Genomic DNA, 21,569 nt, shown 5'->3' on the forward strand with positions numbered 1-21,569 from the left:
CAGACCTAATTTAAAATTTTAGGCATGAACGAAAATTTTGGTCCTCCTTCCTTTTTTATACAAGAGTCAACACTATTACGATCATCCACCATACTTTTTTTAGTGCAAGAAAGCTATCCAAAAATTTGGCTTCTTCCAGGCAAAATTCTAGCCATTGCCATAAAACTTTCTTGGAGAATTGCTTCAAGGAATTACACATAGATTGCTCAGAAATTCTTCTTGAAATTCTTAAGATTTTTTCCAGATATTCCTTCAATACTTCTCAATGAACTCTTGAAAGATTTCCTCCAGAAGCTCTTCATCTCCAAGATTCTCTAAAAATTGTTAGAGAATGTCTTCCAGTCTTAAATATTTTTAAAAATATTTTGATTTCCTAAAACTATTCCAGGAATGCTTATAAAAATATTTTTCAGGATAACATATTTTTTTCCAAATTGTTTTTATTTATTTTTTCCTTAGAATATCTTTGATAATTCTCCACGACGATTAGTTACAGTTAATATTTTAGGATTTCGATATGAATTACCCCTAGCTTTTCTCCACGAAAAAAAATATCTAAATATTCTTAACGGAATGCATTCAGGGCTTGAACAATGCGCTGATTAGAAGGTTTCTAATGTTTCTCTTGTACTTGTCGTACCTTCAGCAATGCTCCGAGGAACTCTTCTAAGAACTCATCTACGAGTATCTCAAAGTAATATCACAAATTGTCAATAGCAGGGCTGGGAAAAATTCTGAAATTCACTCTACAGTAGCCAAACAAAGCCAATCACAGTCAGCGAAGCCAGTGAAACCCACGTCCATCGCTGCTCTAGGCAAAAAGCCTTGAAAATTGCAAAACACCCATTGCTAAGGGCAACCTAAAATTACTGTAGAAAAATGTTCTATTTTCCGCTGCATTTCCCGCATTTAGAGCCTTCAATGATACTAACGTTTTAGAAAATTCATGCACCCAACATAGGCTACTTGAAAAGATTCACGTTTTTGAACTACTGTACTGGGAAAAGCCTTGTGATTTTCGTGAAATTCAAGCCTACTACTATTACCATTCCCAGCACTGGTCAATAGATTATCAAGATTATTTCTAATGATATTCCTGAAATTTCTGCTTTTCAATGATTTTCTGGATTACTAAAAATAATCGAGGAACTTTGAGAATCATCCTCAGAATTTCTGGAGAATTTTCTGGGTCCTGGTTCCTTAGTCGAGTGGCTGCAAATCAAAGCCATGCTGAAGGTGTATTGATTTAGCATAATCAATTACTTTGCAGACAATAAACTCGTTTGATGTTGTAGTATTGATATTTTTTCCCTGACCTCAAGTGAAATTCCCTGATTTTCCCTGACTTTCCAGGTCAAAAATAAATTCCCTGACTATCCCTGACTTTCCAGGTTTTTCCAGGTAGTCGACACCCTGTTATATATTAAAACAAATGTAATTTAAAATTTTAACAAAACAAAATATATTTTTTTAAATTGGTTTGTAAATTACTCAGTTTAATTATGCGGAGCTTACTATTTTACACAAAAGTGTTGAAAATGTAATGTGCATACAGCTGTGTTCATAATAATAGTAGTGAAAGCCGATTTTTGTACAAAATTCTCAACTTTCTCATTCTGTAACTTTGTTTTCCTATTAGCAAAAAGCATGAAATTTTGACAAAGACCTCTAAATATCTCTTCAATTTCATTATAACAAAATTCATCATAGTATTGCACACTCAGACATCATAGTATTGCACACGTGACGCAAATTTGAAGGCATTAAAACTTAAAAATACGTCCAATGTGACTGAAATTTGTGATTCGAATAATATTCAGTCCATTGTAAAGGACAATTACGTAATTTATGATCTAGATTCACGTCATTTTACTTCGGAAACACATGACGTAAATTTCAAAGATTTTTTCTAAGTGTTTGGTTGAAAAGTTAAACACCAGGTGAAATCGCTCAAAATAATAGTAGTTTTGATATCAGCTGCATTTTTTTTTTTTTTCAATTTTTATTCACTCATTGACGCTGAACAGTTTTCTCCATAGCTACAAATTTATAAATGATCAATTTTTTTATTACAAAATTGCTGCTGAACAAAAATTTACCAAGCAAAACTACTATTATTTTGAGCGATTTCACCAGGTGATAATTTTTAACCGGAGTGTATTGATGGTGATTCAATCGTTGCACTGGTTTTCAAAGCAGATCGTAAAACGGTTTTATGGTTATCAGCTTAAACTGCAAGAGGTTTTATTTAGATATATTTACATCAAATATTGCATTAATTATATATACAATTTTTAGTGCTGCTTTCCAGTAACTTCAAGTAATTTGTATCTTCTAGATTTACAATACTTATTCTTCACTGGCAAAACTCCTTATTTGACTGCGGAGCTATCTATTGTTTTAAACTTTTCTATCGATCCTAAGATTTCATAGGGTAACCAACTATGACTGCAGCGCCAACACTCAGTCAGAGTGTCCGTACATTATTAAGCTGAACAAATTTAGCATTCCTACACGGTTTAATATTTTGACATATTATATTCATGATCAGTAAATTTGACACATTTCTGATTTCAAATATTTTAAAGCCAAGCCAAATGTGCTGAGTGGTCTTAATGAGCGCCATTTTCTAAGATTGTTAACGGAAGAGAGATGTCCTTCAAACTCACAGGATTTGAACGGTATAATTTTTCTTAAAGTCAAGAACCGATCTATAGAATATAATTTTAGATAAGTGTCATTAAGAATTTAGGGAGGAACTATCTCTTGATTGACCAGCGACCCTCGAGATAATGACTCCAAATAAAATGAAAATTATTTACAAATAAAATGTTACTGCTTTTTACATTTTCCCTAAACAGTATTTTTGATATCAGTGACTATACTAACTGAACTTTACTGCTCTCAAGGAGACTTGGATTTTCTGTTTTAAATAGATATTTCCTAATTATGAAATCACGACTGCATATAACTACAACTTTTGCCGCATGATTTGGGAAATCCGCGATTTTCGCGACAGAATTTTATCCACCCGCGATATTCGCGCTTGGCTGGCCAAATCCGCGAAATCCGCGAGAATCGCGAAATTCGCGCCTGTTGTAACAGCCCTGTAAATGCAAAGGATGCTGAAAAAACGAGTTGTGCAATGAGTTAAATACAACAATTTTGCAATAACTAAAAAATCCGTTTCAGCTGGATTATTTCTAAAAGTATTTCTTAAAGCATGAGCTAACATTTCAAAAACCCGATCCGGATCGCAAAAGTGACACTTTTCAGCATTTTTTTTGTAGGAAAAGCAGGCCATTATGTTGTTCATAATCTCGATGAAAAGTTGATTAATTTGCTACGGTTGTGAAAAATGAAACATTACAGGATTATAATGTAATGAAATAAAAACTCAATCATTGAAATTTTTAATCATTCCTATGAAAGTAACTTGTTCAAATGCTGAATTACAATATAATCAAACATAACAAATTTTTACAACCTATGGTCTGTAGATGTAGAGCTCGAAAATATTCGTTCCAAACTATTTTTCCGGTGACCATCTCAAATTCCCGTCTTTTTCCCGTTTTTCCCGGTTCGGTGGCCACCCTGAAATGTGTAAGTTGTTGTGGCATTTGAACGAAATCGGTACTAAGTTTTACAAATGAAATTTTGTTTGGTCAACCGCGCAACGAACGGAAGGTTAACAAAAAAAAAATGATCAGTATGTGATAAACCTTGATATAAAGCAGTCCCTTTAAACGATAAATTTAAAAATATAGTATAAATTGCCACTAAGCAGAGTCTTATGGTATGTAATATGAAAAGAACATGAACAAATTTACATTTCACGAAAATCTTTGCCTCATCTGGGTAGTACACCTGCCCCAAATTGCGTCATTTTGGATGACATTCAAGAAGCTCCAAAACTAATTATTTTCATTTCAAATAACACAGTGCCATTACCAGATGTGAAACAGCAGATTTATCCATCTTGGACAAAGTTATTGAACAAATTGTTCAAGATGGAACACTTGCCCCAAATTCCGCTATAGTACTGTTAGTCGGAAACTAACTTTATTAGCACCCACAACGCCCTCCCCACCCAGCAGGCCATACACCACAATTTACCAAAACGCACAAATCAAACAAACCGTCATCGACAATGACGATGGTGCATCGTGGCCGATGGATGGCTTCATCCTCGATTGAAACGTGGCGTGAAGTACGACGTGGCCATATCATAAATTTTGCACGAACCGAAGGTAATTAATTTTTCAGTTCTTCAGTTATTCATACCGGGATACACCTCGGTATCGTTTATGGTAAACGCTGACCGCACAAAACCATTTCTAGCGAAGTAATTCTACTTGATTAGGTAAGGTGGCACTGACGTCGGTTTGTTTTCCGGTGAATCGAGTCAATTTAATATCACTGGAAATTATGTCCGTATATGCGTCGCACTTGTTTTCAGGAGAATTTGAATTACGAACTTACAGGGAAATTCGTAACGATCCAGTTCGATCCCTCGTGCCGCTTCTATTTCGGCCAGCTGTCGCAGGTCAAAACCGTTGAAAATTGAACAATCAGTCTGGGTCGGGAGTCAACCGGGAAGGCAGTTGCGATAATAACAAGGCAGCACCCGTTTCTTCCGAATTCTTGCACAGTTGTTGTTGTCCCTCCAATTGAGCACCTTCCAAGGAACTCGTGTGCGGACTTCTGCGGAAAAAAGTTAGGTTGTCCTTCTTCCGTGCAACGTTCCTTTCATTTGTCCTTCACCGTTTCCCACCTTTACCATGCTACTGCTCTCGTTATTCTCGTTACTTCACATGTGTCCTCTTCGGAAGAAGGTAACATTCAAGAGAGCACAAGGAACGACAAAACGAAAGAAGGAATCAATTTGTGTGCTTTTGTTCTCGGACATTTCGGAGCGAAGGAGACCCGATGAGCAAGGCACGATTCAGTAGAAATCCATTAAATTTCCATTGTTAACGAGGTTTTGCAGAACCCGAGTGTGGACGACTGCGGTGTAATAGTGGTAATTGAAAGGTGTGCGCGGCGCATCCACAAAGTACGTTAACTGTGTAGGTACTCAGTGTATCCGCTTACGGTTCGAAATATTGCAACGTTTGATTAGTATCTCTAGATGTGTGCGAATGCGATAATTCTGGGAAATAGAACATGTCAATTAAGTTTGTCAAAATTGAAGATTAACTGTACATGCAGTTGAAAGATACTGTTCGCGAAAATTCGCTCCCAGCAGAATTATCGCGATTCCAGAACATTCCACGTTTACAACATTCTAGAACAGTTATTCCATGTGTTGCACAACGTGATCGAATATTCCAGAATACCTAGAACATTCTGTTTTATTTGTAGTATCGTTTCTGGAATATTCTGGAATTGCATACTTTTAGGCGTATTCGCCATATAAATACAGGCGTGCCTGCGTGCCGCCAGTAAGTTTTATTCCAACTATCCGCGAGATAATATCGAATGTGAAAGTGATAAAAGTGAAATAAATACCAAGCAGCAGCAACAATCAAGTGAAGTGTAAATAGTTAGTGCAGAGGGAAATAAAGTAGTGTGTTTAACCCCTCTACCGGCAGCTTCATTTTTTACCGCAATAACAGAATTCAAATCACTATAACTTTTTTGTTTCTTGGTATTTATACACAAGTTTTTCACAAGTTCTCAAAAAACTCTTCTAGTTTTAGAATCTGTGTCAACATTGATCATTGGTAGTCTGAATCCAGAGATATTCCGAAATTACTTGGGGGACCGACGCGTAACCATATCCCATGTATATATCTCAGGCTACACAATTTTTATCGTATTCGATATTCACTCTTCGGAACAATACATTAATTCGAGTATCTTGTGAAAAAATGAAGCAATTTGGTGCAGCCGTCTTTTAGTAATGAGCATTTATGTTACAGGTACCATTCTGGCCAAACAAAGATCTTGAAAACTTCAAAAAACCTCATATAGTAATTTTCAGATTTCTCCAAGAATACTGAACCAATTTGTATGATTTTTTAAGAGTAGCTCCTTATTACCAGGCAATGTATAGCCCACATTTTATTTTTTTGATAAATTGACCAAAAACAAAATGGCCGCCAAATAAATTTTGTATGGAGAATGTCGGTCCCCCAAGGAACATTGGAATGTTTTCAAAACCAGATCACCAATAACTAATATCGACATGGATTCTTAAACTAGAAGAGTTTTTTGAGATCTTGGGAAAAAATGGTGCAAAAATACCAAGAAACAAAAAAGTTATGGCGATTTGAATATTTTTTACGGTGAAAAATGAAGCTGCCGGTAGAGGGGTTAAGTAACCCAGTGTTGTGATTTGTTGAAATCCGTTCCCTGGTGTATTCCCGTTATTTTCTGCCGCTCCGCAACCCAGTCCATTGCTTCGCCTGTAAATTCTTATGTTCATTCCCGAACAGATACAGTACTGGACAGAATAAAGTACGCATTTTCTGTTTCGCCATAAAAAATGGTCAAGTTTGGAAGCTTCGATCTCGGCTTATGCTCCGAATGACATGGAAACATTTATTAAAAAAAAGTGCTTTAAATGTTTCACTCAGATTTGCTCGCTGTCACTATCAACGCTTAAAATTTGCTGATTTGTACAGGCCGACTGCGATACAAATCGGATCAATTTACATTATATCAATATCATGCTGTCTACTCCATCACAAGTGCATTGATGGCGATAGACTATGGATATCACTGATGGGTTAAGTTTAGCCTTGAATTAATCAGTTAAAATGGCAATTTATCAGTACGATATTTTTGACAGTGTTGCAGATAGGTTGAAACTATTTGTTGGTCACTGAAAAACAGTAATAGCATGGATAATTACCACGTGATCACTTATTCCGCAGTGATTATGATCTAGAGTGCGATGTCGCATCACTGCTGTTGGTTGTCAAATCAAAGTGATATTGATAGCTCACAAGTGATAGCGATAGTTTTAGACCATCAGCCATCAGCTAATATGATTGATATTAAGCAACTCTGGTTTCACTTAAACAATAAAAATACGATAAATTTTCAAGATTTTTTTTTTAAGCTAAGTATGGTGCAGAACCACTTTGGCACTTCCATAATACACTTTGGCATGGGCGGTTTTTCTCGGCTAAATTTTCTAAAACTTTTTAATAAGAAGCGCTTCAGTACGACGCATATTGTTGCCAAATATGGGCTCTGTGGCTTTCAAAAACCCCACTGCCGAAGTGAATCAAAAGTGCCAAGAATAGGATCCGGCTCCGTGTGCTGCTTCGCTCAAGAAAAGTAAAGAAAATTCTTGTACACATGAATTACACCAAAGATCTTTTCAGGAGTTTGTTTAGTGATTTTTCATGAACTTTATAAGTTTTTTTTCTATCTTTATTAACGAGATTTTTAGCTCGGGGCTAGTTCATCTCGGGACCAACGGCTTTACTTCCCTTCCGAAGGAAGTCGTCACTACTGAAATTTTTAGTGACTATCTCGGGGATGGGATTCGATCCCAGGTCCTCGGCGTGAGAGCAACTTTATAAGAAATTCTTCCAAGAGTTTAGTTGTGGATGCCTTCAAGAATTCAATCTTTTTCTGAGGATAACCATAGAAACTACTTCGAAGATTCCATCAGGAATCCCTCCAAAGACCGTTGGAGACATTTACAAAGGAAGTCTCAAGTTCTTGAGAAATATCACTTCATTGATTTTTCCATTGATTTTCCTATGACTTTTTGCAACATTCTCGTTTAAAGCATCTTCAAAATTAAAAACTCATTCAGAAATTCCTGTTATTAAAAAAAAATTGGGAATTTTGAGAAAAATCCGCGTGAAATTTCTAAAGAAATTTTTTGTTTGAGTTCTAGGTATGCCTTGATGAATTCAGTGCAAAACATCTGGAGGAAATCCTAGGATAATCGCTGTCATTTTTCTGAGTAATCTATGTGAAAATTACTGGAGGTAATAATGTTACATTGCTCTACGGTTTTGTTGACAAAATTTGTGAAGGAATTCGTTAAAGCATCCCTTGAAAAATTGCTGGTAGCATCCCTGGAGAAGTTCATAGAGGTATTCCGGAAAGAATCACTAGAAAACCTGAAGCATTCCTTGAAATTTCCTCCAGAACTTCTGGAATAGTCGGAAAACATTTTTGTAAACAAATTTGGAATGTTTTCAATCAAGCTTCACTCAACTTTAAATGGGAACTGTACTTGCCTTTACCAACTTTTCAATCTTATGTTAAGGCTGCAATTATGTAAACATGTTTTGTGTTGGATAAATAAAAATTGTAATAAAAAAATAAGGACTGAACATCTCTAGTAGTGTCTTGATAGCGGAGCAGTCGAAATTATTTATGATTGAAAAGATTTTCTGTCAAAAAAAAACATATTCTTCCTTGTATTACAAGGCTTCTAGTCCTAAGGTGAACTTGGTGCACTACACAGTCGAATATTTCAAACTTATAAAACAAAAATTCCCAATACTTGCAAAATTTATTGTAATATGCAGTTGCTTGAAAATATTCTTTGCCTAACTGGTGCATCGCCCTCTGTGAACAAACCCAGTCTCCACCACTTGATTTTCCCTCCCATGGGCTCGCTCAACCATCAAGCAAAAACAGCAAAGCAAACAAGACAAACAGCCATGCGTCTCTCCATCATATTGCAGAGTATTCAGTGCAGCCGTATACTCTCTCTTGTGCACTAGAATAGCGTGTACAGGGATTGAATCCTGAGAAAACTGAGAGAATCTCTCGTGTATCGCTCTCTGTAACTATGATAACATGCTGCACATTATGAGAAACTGTTTATCGTATACTGCTACAAGTTTGATCAGATTGGGGGGATACTAGTGCATGATAAAACCCCTCTAAACATGCTCCAAGCCTGGGGGACACTGTTGATATTGGAAGTTCGTGGATTGTTTATCGTGCCAGTAAAGAAAAACACCTATCCCCAACGGTAAACAAGCGAGAAAAATGGATTTTATCATCGCTCTCTCGTTGGGGCTCTCGCTCGCTGCTTCCATTTATCAGACTTGTTACACCTTGCGATACAATGACGATCGTGGACCGCAACAGATGGGATGTTTTTCTTTGCTTGCTTTGATCGTGCTTCATTCTCAAATGAGAGCGAGTTCTGCAACGCCTGAGCGTGTATGAACACAGCAGGAATGTGCATTTGTATTGGCATTTCTAGACCAACAGTGTCGTTGTATAGGTAAAATCTGGTGCACTCCTGGTCCTCCTCTTCTCTCTTTGAGAGAAATTGCACATGGCGCGGTTTGCGAGAATCGAGAAAGCGCTCGCAACTGGCATCACGACGTCTGCTGTTGGAAGAGAAAGCGACAATGCCACACATGCGTATCAATATGTTGCATGGACCTTTCAGGTGTCGCGCGATACATGCTAGACGTGATATTGATTGGAACAAAGTCTAGATGTAATTAACATATCAAGCGAGGGCTAGAATAAGGGCGTAAGTCGCATTCTCTTCATGGATCCTCTCTTCTGTGAATAAAGGCGACAAGATGCGGGTTTGTGAGCATTTTTTTACTTCAGGACGCTAGGCAGCGATGCAATCTTGCGTTATTTACAGAAGAGAGGATCGATGAAGAGAAATCGATCTTGCGACTTGCGTCTTTATTCAAGCACACGCTTGATATTAGCAAAATTTATTATTTTTTGTCTCTTTATATAAACCAAATTGATATGGTTATGTTATGATTTACAAAATACGTGTGAAAATAGCTTTTCTTCTTCGTAAATAACAAGAATTATCAATAAGAACAACAACGTTAGAGATAATGGAAATTTGCATTTTCGCGGAAGCTTCAAAATCCACGAAATTTGGCCTTCATTGCAAAACGAGCCGAAGTTTAAAAACAAAAAAAAAAATTCTAATCGTTTAATTTCAATTTGGACGACTTCTGGCTTGCAACGTATCAACCAAAATGCTTGAATCACTCGAGACACTTGAAGACTGCGTCCAGTATTGGATATTATATTTTAATGTAGATCATTTTTTAACTGAAATACATTTTAAAATTCAATTGCAACAATCGTATTCATAGTTAAACTTTACGGTTTGTGCAAATCAGTGCACAGGAAATCAAATTCCTTACGGGACACCTCTGCACTGATTCAAAACAATTTCCCTGATTATGGCCGGAATTCCCTGAGTATTCCAGGTTTTTTCCAGGTTGAATAAAACTCCGTGATTATTCCAGATTTTTCCAGGTAGTAGACACCCTGTATTAGCTGTCTGAGTGCTTATAGCATTTGAGAACACCCTGTCTCAGTTGGCCCGTAATCCCTGACAAATAGAAGACAAAGAGTTCTATAACCCTTCTGCAACGAAAGTCCCATCCGCGTAGCATCGAGGAAACCGTAAAACTGACATCAAGCTGAAGAACATCCCGCCCGAGAAGCGCAGGACGACTCAACTCAGAGTTGAAACATTACAGTTGCGATGAATTTTTAATGACACATTCGTACTGCCAGACTGCTGCTCTCCCTGCCCTACACCGTCTTTGGTAGGTCGTCTGCCTGCTAGTGGCGCTCGCTGATGCACTGCACCAATGGGGGCAGTCTCGGTGAAAGATGATCACATTTATCAGTGCGCATCGTACCTTCGTGCTGTGCGTACACGAATTCTCTCTGCTCTTGGAAGTTTTCTTAAAAACTACCTAAAGCAATAAAACAGTACTTTTCAGTGCTACACAAACAGTACTTTTCAGTGCTAAAATTAAAAACGGTACTTTTCAGTGCTACTTAAACAGTACTTTTCAGTACTATTTTTTCTACTATTGATCCCTTTACGATCCTTGTTTGGACCCGTGCCTTCGATTTTTCGTTGGACCCGTTGGCGAAAGCTAGCGGTGGTAATCCTTCTTGGACACCGTCTAGGGAAAAAACCTCTCGAAGGTCACGTCTTTCTCGTTTATTAACTAAACATGGTATCAACAACTAACAAAAGGAAGGGTGAATCTCTGAATTCACTACTTCCTTCCAAAAAAGTGGGTTTTAAAACTGTCACTACACGTGGCAAGAAAGGAAGAAAGGACGCTTCCCCGGAATGCGAAGTTTCTTCCAAGGGTGAAATGAATAATTGTATTGAAATGAGCAATCAGTTCGATGCTCTAGACAAATTTTCCGAACACCAAATCGAAGCAGCCTCTAGCCCAGGCTCTTTGATTCAAGTGAGGAAGCAAAGAGTGCCGCCTATCGTGGTCAGTTGTTCCGAATTTGGGGGATTTAGGCAGGAGATCTTGAACTCCATTAGGGGAATCAAGGTTTCCTTCCAAATCGCAAAGAAAGGAGACTGTCGCGTTTTGCCGGAAACTCTTAAAGATCGCGAACTTCTTCTCAGATATCTTGAAGAGAAGAAGCACAAATTTTTTACTTATGACGACAAAACTGAACGTTTGTTCAAAGTCGTCTTGAAAGGTCTCTCAAGTGACTATAAGTCACCTGAAGAGATCAAAAATGGAATAAATGATTTACTTGGATTTTCCCCAGTCCAAGTAATCATTATGAAAAAGAGAACCCAATCTGGCATTGTTCGGAAAGGGCTTTCTCAAGAATATTATTTAGTTCACTTTAACAAAAAAGAACTAAATAATATTAAAGCTTTAGAAAAAGCAAAACTTATGTTCGATGTCCGTGTGACGTGGGAACATTTCCAGAAACCTGGAGGAAATTACCAGAACCCCACTCAGTGCCGTCGGTGCCAAAAGTGGGGTCATGGTACAAAAAATTGTCGCATGGATGCTAAATGCATGATTTGCGGAGGTTCTTCTCACGCTAAGGACGACTGTCCTGTGAAAGAAGATACCAGAAAATTTCAATGCGCCAATTGCAAGGGCCCTCACAAAGCTAACTTTTGGGAATGCATTTCACGCAAAAGAGTCGTTGAGGCTCGTGCCAAGCAGATGAAGGATAATATCCGTTACGATAACGGTCGTTTCCGGAATTTGCCTGGTAGAGTATCGAACAATGCTCATTTTTCAGTTAACGATCGCTTGATCATGAATCATACCCATCAGGAAGATCATAATCATGCTCATTCACAAACTAATTTTAATCCGTCGGGTAGCCGTTCGAATCTTTCAATTTCGAATATATCTACCCACGGTAAATCCTTTGCCGATATCGTAGCAGGTAATTTGAACTCTTCCCCTGTTCGTTCCATGAGTACCCATTCTACTTGTTTCAAATCAAATGGAAAAAACCCTACCGCCACAGGTAACTCCTACCCCGCTTCTTCGTCTACCGAAAATTCCAATGGGAAATCATCAGATGATATGTCTGCCTCTGATTTTAATTTTCTAACTGAACAATTGAATCTAATGATTGATGCAATGTTCAAAGCCACCACTATGACTGAAGCAGTCCAAGTAGGTGTAAAATTTACAAATAAAATTGTTATTGGATTACGTTTTTCTAATGGATCCAAATAATAATTTAAATATTTTAAATTGGAATGCTCGTTCTCTGAATGGTAAAGAGGACGAGCTGTTTAATTTTCTTACAGCTAATAACGTGCATATAGCAGTTATTACCGAAACTTATTTAAAACCTGGATCCAAATTTAAAAAAGATCCTAACTTTTTTGTTTATCGTAATGATCGACTTGATGGGGCATGTGGGGGAGTTGCAATCATCATTCATAGGCGTATAAAACATCAACTGTTTTCGTCATTTGAAACTAAAGTTTTTGAAACTTTAGGTGTTTCTGTTGAAACACAGTTTGGTAAATATACTTTCATAGCTGCCTATTTGCCTTTTCAATGCTCTGGACAGCAAGTTAATTTGCTCCAAACTGACTTGCGTAAATTGACTCGCAATAAGTCAAAATGTTTTGTCATTGGTGACTTTAATGCCAAACATCGGTCATGGAATAATTCTCAAAGTAATTCCAACGGCAGAATTTTATTTGATGAGTGCTCTTCAGGATATTTCTCAATTCAATACCCTGATAGCCCTACATGTTTTTCCTCTTCTAGAAATCCATCTACGATTGACTTGGTCTTAACCGACTCTAGTCATCTTTGTAGCCAATTAGTTACTCATGCTGATTTTGATTCTGATCATGTCCCTGTTACATTTCAAATATCGCATGAAGCGATTCTCAATCCTATCAGCTCCACTTTCAATTATTTACGAGCCGACTGGAATATATATAAAACGTATGTTGACTCTAATCTTGATGTTAACATTTCTTTAGAAACTAAAATTGATATTGACAATGCTCTTGAAACTTTAACAAATTCCATTGTTGAAGCCAGAAACATTGCAATTCCAAAATGTGAAGTAAAATTTGAATCCGTGATTATAGACGATGATCTTAAACTCTTGATCCGTCTTAAAAACGTGAGGAGAAGGCAATTTCAACGCACTCGTGATCCTGCTATGAAAATTATATGGCAGGATTTGCAGAAAGAAATCAAGAAACGTTTTGCAGATTTAAGAAACAAAAATTTTGAAAATAAAATTTCTCAATTGGACCCCGGCTCTAAGCCCTTTTGGAAATTATCTAAAATCTTGAAAAAACCTCAGAAGCCTATACCGGCATTGAAAGAGGAAAACAAATTATTACTAACTAATTGCGAAAAAGCTCAAAAACTTGCTATGCAGTTTGAAAGTGCGCACAATTTTAATTTAGGACTTACTAGTCCAATTGAAAATGAAGTTACTCAGGAGTTCGAAAATATTCTCAATCAAGAGAACGTTTTCGAAAATGCCTGGGAGACTGATTTGGAAGAAGTGAGAACTATTATTAAAAAATTCAAAAATATGAAAGCTCCTGGCGATGATGGAATTTTCTACATCCTCATCAAGAAACTTCCAGAAAGTAGCTTATCATTTTTAGTTGATATATTTAACAAATGTTTTCAATTAGCATATTTTCCTGACAAATGGAAAAATGCTAAGGTTGTTCCAATTTTAAAACCAGACAAAAATCCTGCAGAAGCTTCTAGCTATCGTCCAATCAGTTTGCTTTCCTCCATCAGTAAACTTTTTGAAAAGGTTATTTTGAACAGAATGATGGCCCACATCAACGAGAATTCAATTTTTGCCAATGAACAGTTCGGATTCCGCCATGGACATTCGACCACTCATCAACTTTTACGTGTAACAAATTTGATCCGTTCCAACAAATCTGAAGGCTACTCTACTGGTCTTGCTCTTCTAGACATAGAAAAAGCATTCGACAGTGTTTGGCATGAAGGTTTGATTGTAAAATTGAAAATTTTTAATTTTCCAACATACATTGTTAGAATAATTCAAAGTTATCTGTCAAATCGTACACTTCAGGTTAATTATCAGAACTCCAGATCTGAAAGACTTCCTGTAAGAGCTGGTGTTCCCCAAGGCAGCATTTTGGGACCAATATTATACAATATTTTCACATCTGACTTACCTGAGTTACCTCAGGGATGTCAAAAATCTTTGTTTGCGGATGACACAGGCCTCTCCGCCAAAGGACGAAGCCTGCGTGTCATCTGTAGTCGATTGCAAAAAAGTTTGGATATTTTTTCTTCATACTTGCAAAAATGGAAGATTTCTCCTAATGCTTCCAAAACTCAACTAATAATATTCCCACATAAACCAAAAGCTCTTTATTTGAAACCTTCAAGTAGACATGTTGTCACGATGAGAGGGGTTCCAATAAATTGGTCAGATGAAGTTAAGTATCTAGGACTCATGCTAGATAAGAATTTAACTTTCAAAAATCACATTGAGGGCATTCAAGCCAAATGTAACAAATATGTAAAATGTCTCTATCCCCATATTAATAGAAAATCAAAACTTTGTCTTAAGAACAAGCTTTTGATATTCAAACAAATTTTCAGGCCAGCCATGCTGTACCAATATGGACTAGCTGTTGTAATACCAGGAAGAAAGCTCTGCAGAGAATTCAAAATAAAATTTTGAAAATGATTCTGAGGCTTCCTCCCTGGTATAGTACCAATGAGTTACATAGGATATCCAATGTTGAAACATTGGAACAAATGTCAAATAAAATAATCAATAATTTCAGGCAAAAATCGTTACAATCTTCTATTGCCACGATTAATGCGTTATATGTTTAGGTTAAGTTAGGTTAAGTATATTAAAAACTTTTTTTTTCTCTTATAAGCAGGTGAAATCAACTCACCTGTAAAAAATCTGAACTGCTACGGCAAATGAAATGTAATATGTTGTTAACAAAATGTTAATAAAATCTTAGATTTGTTTTACCAAATTAGGATGATAGTGTTGTCTAATAACACAGAACACCTAGATATAAGAAATAATGAATGTAATGTTTGGAATGATACTAATAAAGAAATAAAAAAAAAAAAAAAAAAAAAAAAAAAAAAAAAAAAAAAAAAAAAAAAAAAAAAAAAAAAAAAAAAAAAAAAATGATCACATTTATAACTCAATGTCCAATAGAGTAAAATGGGGCAAAAGTTAAAGCGAGACAGATTTTTTTTTTTCAAGAATTGTAGCTCAATTCAAAACAAATGTTTTAAATGTTATGGTGGTACGAGTGCTATTCAAGTAATACTCCAAATATGATAGAAATCGAATGAGATTTGGAAAAGTGATAGCAATTTGTTGCTTCCAGACGTGAAAATGGGGCCTTCCTTAGTCGAGTGGTTAGAGTCCGCGGCTACAAAGCAAAGCCATGCTGAAGGTGTCTGGGTTCGATTCCCGGTCGGTCCAGGATCTTTTCGTAATAGAAATTACCAATATTTACCGATATCGATCGATCGATATCGAATTAAAAAACCATAGTAAAATTTGGTTTTCATGGCTACCTCGATGGTCCCTTAGATTTCATTTGCCCTTCAATATCGAGTTATGTAGAGATGACTTAACTAAAAATGTGTATATATTTTTACATAAGTTTGTTAACAAAATGGTAGCCAATATGCCCTGTTTTGGTATTTATTTCTATTAAACTGTTATAGTTTTTTTGGAAATACTCATTATACCACCAAGGTCGAACTTTTGCCCCACCTTACTCTAAGAGTGGGATGGGAAAAAGGTGCATCTGCTACCAGCAGCCACCGTTGCCCGGTGCTGTGGTTGTTGGTGATTCTCAAAATTCACTGTTCGAGGGGGGGCCAATTCGAAGAAACGGTAGTGTGTGGTGTTGCTGCTGCTGTTAGTTTCATCTTCCCTCGGAGTAAATCAATCATATACCCATCGAACCCACACACACTCATCCTGCATAAATTCAGCGGTGGAGGTCTTTTTTGATGGATTGAAGCGGATGGGGTCCGAACCAGTTCCATCCAGCAAACCGTGTTTTTGTGTGTTGGTGAGCTTCTGCAGTTGATCGATTCTCGGCGTCTGCAGCATAGGCTTGCCTCCTTCGTTTCGAGAATGGAATGGGGTTTAACAAGCAGGCTGATGACTTCGAGGCGCACAGCACAATCAACGCCTGGTCAACATCCGACTTGATCTTATACGCAGGGCTGGTAGCGACTGAGTGTCTTGAAAATAGGAACTTTGGAGACTTCTTTAATTTTAGTATTCCAGAGATTCCTCCTAAATATCTGAAGGAAATCTTGAGATAATATCTGAGAAATTAGTAGGAGCGTAGGAGTGTACAAGAAATTCCTGCAGCAAATTCAGAAAAATAAAAATCTTAGCATCCCTTGAAAAACCGCTGAAGAATTTATGAAAGAATCGATGGAGGCATCAATTTAGAATCTTTTGAAGAAATCTCCAAAGGAGTCCCTGGATGTATGCTTACGATATAGATAGATATGTTTAAGGAAACCACTAGCATTTTTTTTAAGTTTTTCCTGGTGAAACTGAGAAGATATTTACGAAAAACCTGTAAAATTGTCGCGTCTCTAGGTTTCGTTGAAGCCTTCGGAATAATGTAAAAAATAATTTTAGAGACCAGTTTGGTTGAAATATATAGTTTTAGAAGCAGACTTGCATTAAAAAAGTGATCAAGTCTCGAAAAGAGAGAACACCTGCCCTGTAACACCGTGGTGAGCGCGGTTCGGAGAGCGGGGTATTTATAAATACACGGCTGCCAGAAGAGTGCTATGAACTGTCAAACCCATCAGTGCGGGGTTAACGTGTGAAGATCTTTTTTTTTTTTGTTTTCTGTGGGTTCATATTTTTGGAAACCATGAACGATATGCGCGATGCTGCTTTTGGACGAAGCGGTACATTGCCCTCGTTTGAGTGCGAATGATGTACGGGATGGGATGGATGGATAGTGTCTCTGTATGGGGGCGCTTACCGCTTGCTTGTGCTTGTGGGTGAGAAGGAAGTCAGGTGAAGACCTTCGCGTTGCTGGCTGCGATGATTGAGCCGGACGTGGCTTGTTTCTGAAACGCACAGGTATTTTAGAGTGGATGGGTTTGAATTGCTTTGCTTTGCCCCTAATCCCATAAATCATCGGTTCGATTTCGGTGAAGACGCGGGGAAAGGTTTATGAGATTTTGGAGATTGTTGGCATTTCGAGCTTTTGTTTCTGCGGTCAAAGTGTTAATTGATGGCAGGAGAAAATCTACAGGTGAAGAAACGCATTTAATCTGTCATTTCATATCCAAAATCCAAAAAACACCATGAGTTAACCCTGACCGAATTTAAAACACAATCTCGTGAAACTCTGAAAGATTTTGTGGAATAATTACTAAAAAAATAAGCTGAGTTCCAGGAATGTATTCTCGAGTTACCACTTGAATGAATTTCTGGAGAATTTGGAAGAATTTTAAAAAGATCCCTGAAGGAAAAAGCAACATAAAAAAATATAAGACATCTGGAAATCCTGGAGGAACTCTCGTGGGATTTGTGTAGGATTCCTGTTGGAATCAAATGGAGAATAATCGATGGGAGAATCACTATTAGAATCACCAGTAGAAATCCAGGGTGAATTTCTGAAGTAATTTTCCCAACAATCCATGTAAAAATTACTAGAGGACGTTTGACAATCCGCTGGAGAGATTTCTGTGCCAATCTCTGGAAGACTTGCTGAAGAAATTTCTAGACTATCCAACTATATTGTTTTAAAGAACATCAAGCCTATTTTGAGGCTCCTACAGACATTACTTCATAAAACCGTGAGCTTAGAGTCTGATTGAAAATTTCTGCTTCCAGTGTCATTATATCGCGAAAGGAATTGCAATTTTACGTCAGACTCTCCGCCTAACAATCCAATAGTCCCCTTTGGTTTTAAGGCAATACCCCTAGAGCCACATACAACAAACCAACCGACAACAGCTGCTCCACCTGTGTGTATGGCCAGAGCTGCGGGGTGTCGTTGGAATGCACATTTGAAAAATGTGAACATGAGTGCTGGTGTGCGCCCGCGCGAAAAATAAAGAGTTATCTCGACTGGTTTTAACCCATACCAAAGAGGGTCTGAGACCACTTGGTGTGCCGTTTTTTTTTTTATTTTTTGCATCTTTCTTGAGGCATGAATGATCCCACGCACGTACGAAGTCTGGAATGTTGTAGCCGTTTTCAATTTTCATTATCGCGAAATTATTTCTTCGGTTTGATTAGAAGACGATGGGGAGCGATGATAAGCATTCGTGTATGCATGCTTGAGTTGAATAAATGTGCATTGCATTCCTTGCTTACATTGTATGCCGTATCCATCGCCAGACGTGGATTTATCTCAGGCATCAATCAAGCAGTTATTAGTTTATTAATTTGAACAGTAGATATCGTAAAGAAAATTCGATAATTATATTACGTGCTTATCTCAAATTGCTTTTCCGTTGAATTATGCGATAGGGAGAAGCAATAATTTCTTCGGAAACAGATCCATAAGCTTTCATGTATCTTATTGACTCAATTATTACAAGAAAGCAGGGAGCTTTCAAAATTTCTTGATGATAAAATAGCTTAATTTTGTCAAAAACTTGAAAATAATTCAATCTTATTTATCTTCTCCCATGGACCACTGCCAAAATGACGCGCGTGTGCAATAGCTCAATCACCAGTTTAATTGCCTCAATACACCATTTGCGTCAAACCGCACCATTGCCATTGCTCTTATAGTCGTCGTATGGCCGAGTTACTCAGACGACATCTCTAACCGTCTGATGGCCGCAACCTCCGCATGACTGCGTCAGTCATTCATTCACATCAATAGCCGCTTGTCACCTCTCTGCTGCCGCAAAATATCATTCATTATACGGCGCTTGGGACGACGACGGGTTGAATGGAGTGCGAAAACAGGTGCGAATGTTTGTCTCATTCTGTACGAGCAACGACTCCAAATTGGGTGGGAGTCTCTACGTATCCCTGACCACGAGCTAATTTGTTCAATTCAAAATAAGCCACCAGAATAAACATGACGATTTGGTACGCGATTACTCTAAAAAGTCAGAATCGTGACCCAGGTTTCATTCTAGACTGAAATTAAACCTGAGCAAAATGCTGACTGAAATTTTTTAAGAGTTTTGATGAAATCCTGTACAGGATTCTTTCTTATTTTTGGAAACGATCTGAACAAATCTGTCGAAGATTTCTGATTGAATCCTGAGCATGGTTTTAATCAAATCCTAAAAGAAATTTCAAACAAGATTCTAACTAACCCACAAAAACATTCTTATCCAATCTAGAACAGATTCTACACAAATCTTAGATAGAGTGATAATCTAATCTCGGACATGATTTTGACCAAATATTGAACACATAAACACCTAATGCGGAACAGGATTCAGACAAATATTAGAACATGATTTATGAATATAATTTTGGCCAAACCAAGTTCAGTATCATTCAATTCCATTCCAATACTAGATTCTGACCGGAACTTAGAAACGATCTCATTGAATCTTTTAAACAGGATTCTGATCAAATCCTCATTGTGGTTCCTTTCAAACCTTGGTCAGAATTTTGATTATTTTGCAACAGTATTCTGGCCTTAACCTGTGACGAAACTCCCGTAATGTTCTGATCGAATCCTGGAAAGAATTCTGGACATGCCTTGGACAAGATAAAGTTTAAGCCAGAATTGATTGGCACTAGTCAACGACGAAGGCGAAACGACTGGTTCGATAAAGAGTGCCAGAGAGTGACAGACGGGAAGAATATCGTCAGAAGTCGACAGAACAGAGAGCGGTACAGGACAGCGACGGTTCATTTTTCATGTCTCGTGCTAAATAGGGCTAATGTAGACCTAAAATGGATAATTGACTACAGTGGCCATTTTTGGGACCACCGGAATTTCCCGGAGGAACCTGTCATTGGGGGCATTTCTGTTCTTACACCAAAACATATCATGCGACGGCTCTTTCTTCATGCCTTGTCGTAAATAAAGTAACTGTAGACTCAAAATGGGAATTTATTTGAATTGGCCACTTTTGGGACCACCGGGTGTCTCCTAGGGAACCTATGATCGGGGACAATTGGAATTGAGCTCCAATACTCATCGTGCAACGGCTCATTCTTCATGTCTAGTCATGAATAGATCAACTTTAGACCGAAAATGGATATTTAACTAGAATGGCCACTTTGGGGACCTCCTATAGTTCCTAAGGACATATCATTGGGGACATTTCGATTTTTACACCAAAACATATCATGCGACAGTTCGTTCTTCATGTCTTGTCGTAAATAGGGCAACTGTAGGCTCAATGTGTATATTTAAATATTGTGGCCACTTTTGAGACCACCGGATGTTCCAGAGGGAACCTGTAATTAGGGAAAATTGAAATTGAACTCCAATACATATCGTGCGACGGTTCATTTTTTATGTCTCGTGCTAAATAGGGCTATTGTAGACCTTAAGTGGATATTTGACTAGAGTGGCCACTTTTAAGACCAGCTGAATTTCCCGGAGGAATCTGTCATTGGGGACATCACAGCCTCTCTCAGGGATATCCGGTGGTCACAAAAGTGGCTACTGTAGTCAAATATTCACTTAAGGTCTACATTAGCCCTATTTAGCACAACACATGAAAAATGAACCATCGCACGATATGTATTGGAGTTCAATTTCAATTTTCCCTAATTACAGGTTCCCTCTGGAACATCCGGTGGTCCCGGAAGTAGTCACTGTAGTCAACTATCCGTTTTGAGTCTACAGTTGCCCTATTTACGACAAGACATGAAGAATGAGCCGTCGCATAATATGGTGTCAAAATCGAAATGTCCCCTATGCAAGGTTCCCTCGGGGTACTTGGTGGCGCCATGAGTGGCCAAATCTGTACAAGACTCTTTTTTAATTTATAATAGAATATTTTATAATAAGCTAGGGAGAAAACAATATTGCGCGACATATTTTGAGTGAATAAATTGTTTGATCCCAATTCGGATCCACTACCGGCACCGATTCCGGGGAAATGACCATATCTTGGTTGTTTCTGGATCGATCTTAATACTTGGCGCACCAATCGCTTCAGAATTTGATCTTCTATCTCCATGTGTAGTAAAATTTTGAATTTTTAGCCGAGACCTTTACTAAAAACATGTCATAATTTTACTGCATAAGACATGCTTCCGGAAATCCGGATTATCACCGGTATCCGGTGGTCATAGTTCATCTCCGTGGATTCACCTCAAAACTAGATTAGTTGACCCGTCCATTACTTCTTAAAGAA

The 21,569-nt window shown here is 37.7% G+C and overlaps 1 protein-coding gene across 6 annotated transcripts in view; it reads right to left on the reverse strand.

Annotated features, from left to right (window-relative positions):
* Positions 1 to 21,569, reverse strand: part of LOC5576330 (mucin-5AC) — a 133,880-nt gene that overhangs the window by 75,965 nt on the left and 36,346 nt on the right. The gene's annotated exons all lie outside the window — the stretch shown is intronic.

This window comes from Aedes aegypti, chromosome 3 (genome assembly GCF_002204515.2).
Source record: "Aedes aegypti strain LVP_AGWG chromosome 3, AaegL5.0 Primary Assembly, whole genome shotgun sequence".
Classification (NCBI taxonomy): domain Eukaryota; kingdom Metazoa; phylum Arthropoda; class Insecta; order Diptera; family Culicidae; genus Aedes; species Aedes aegypti.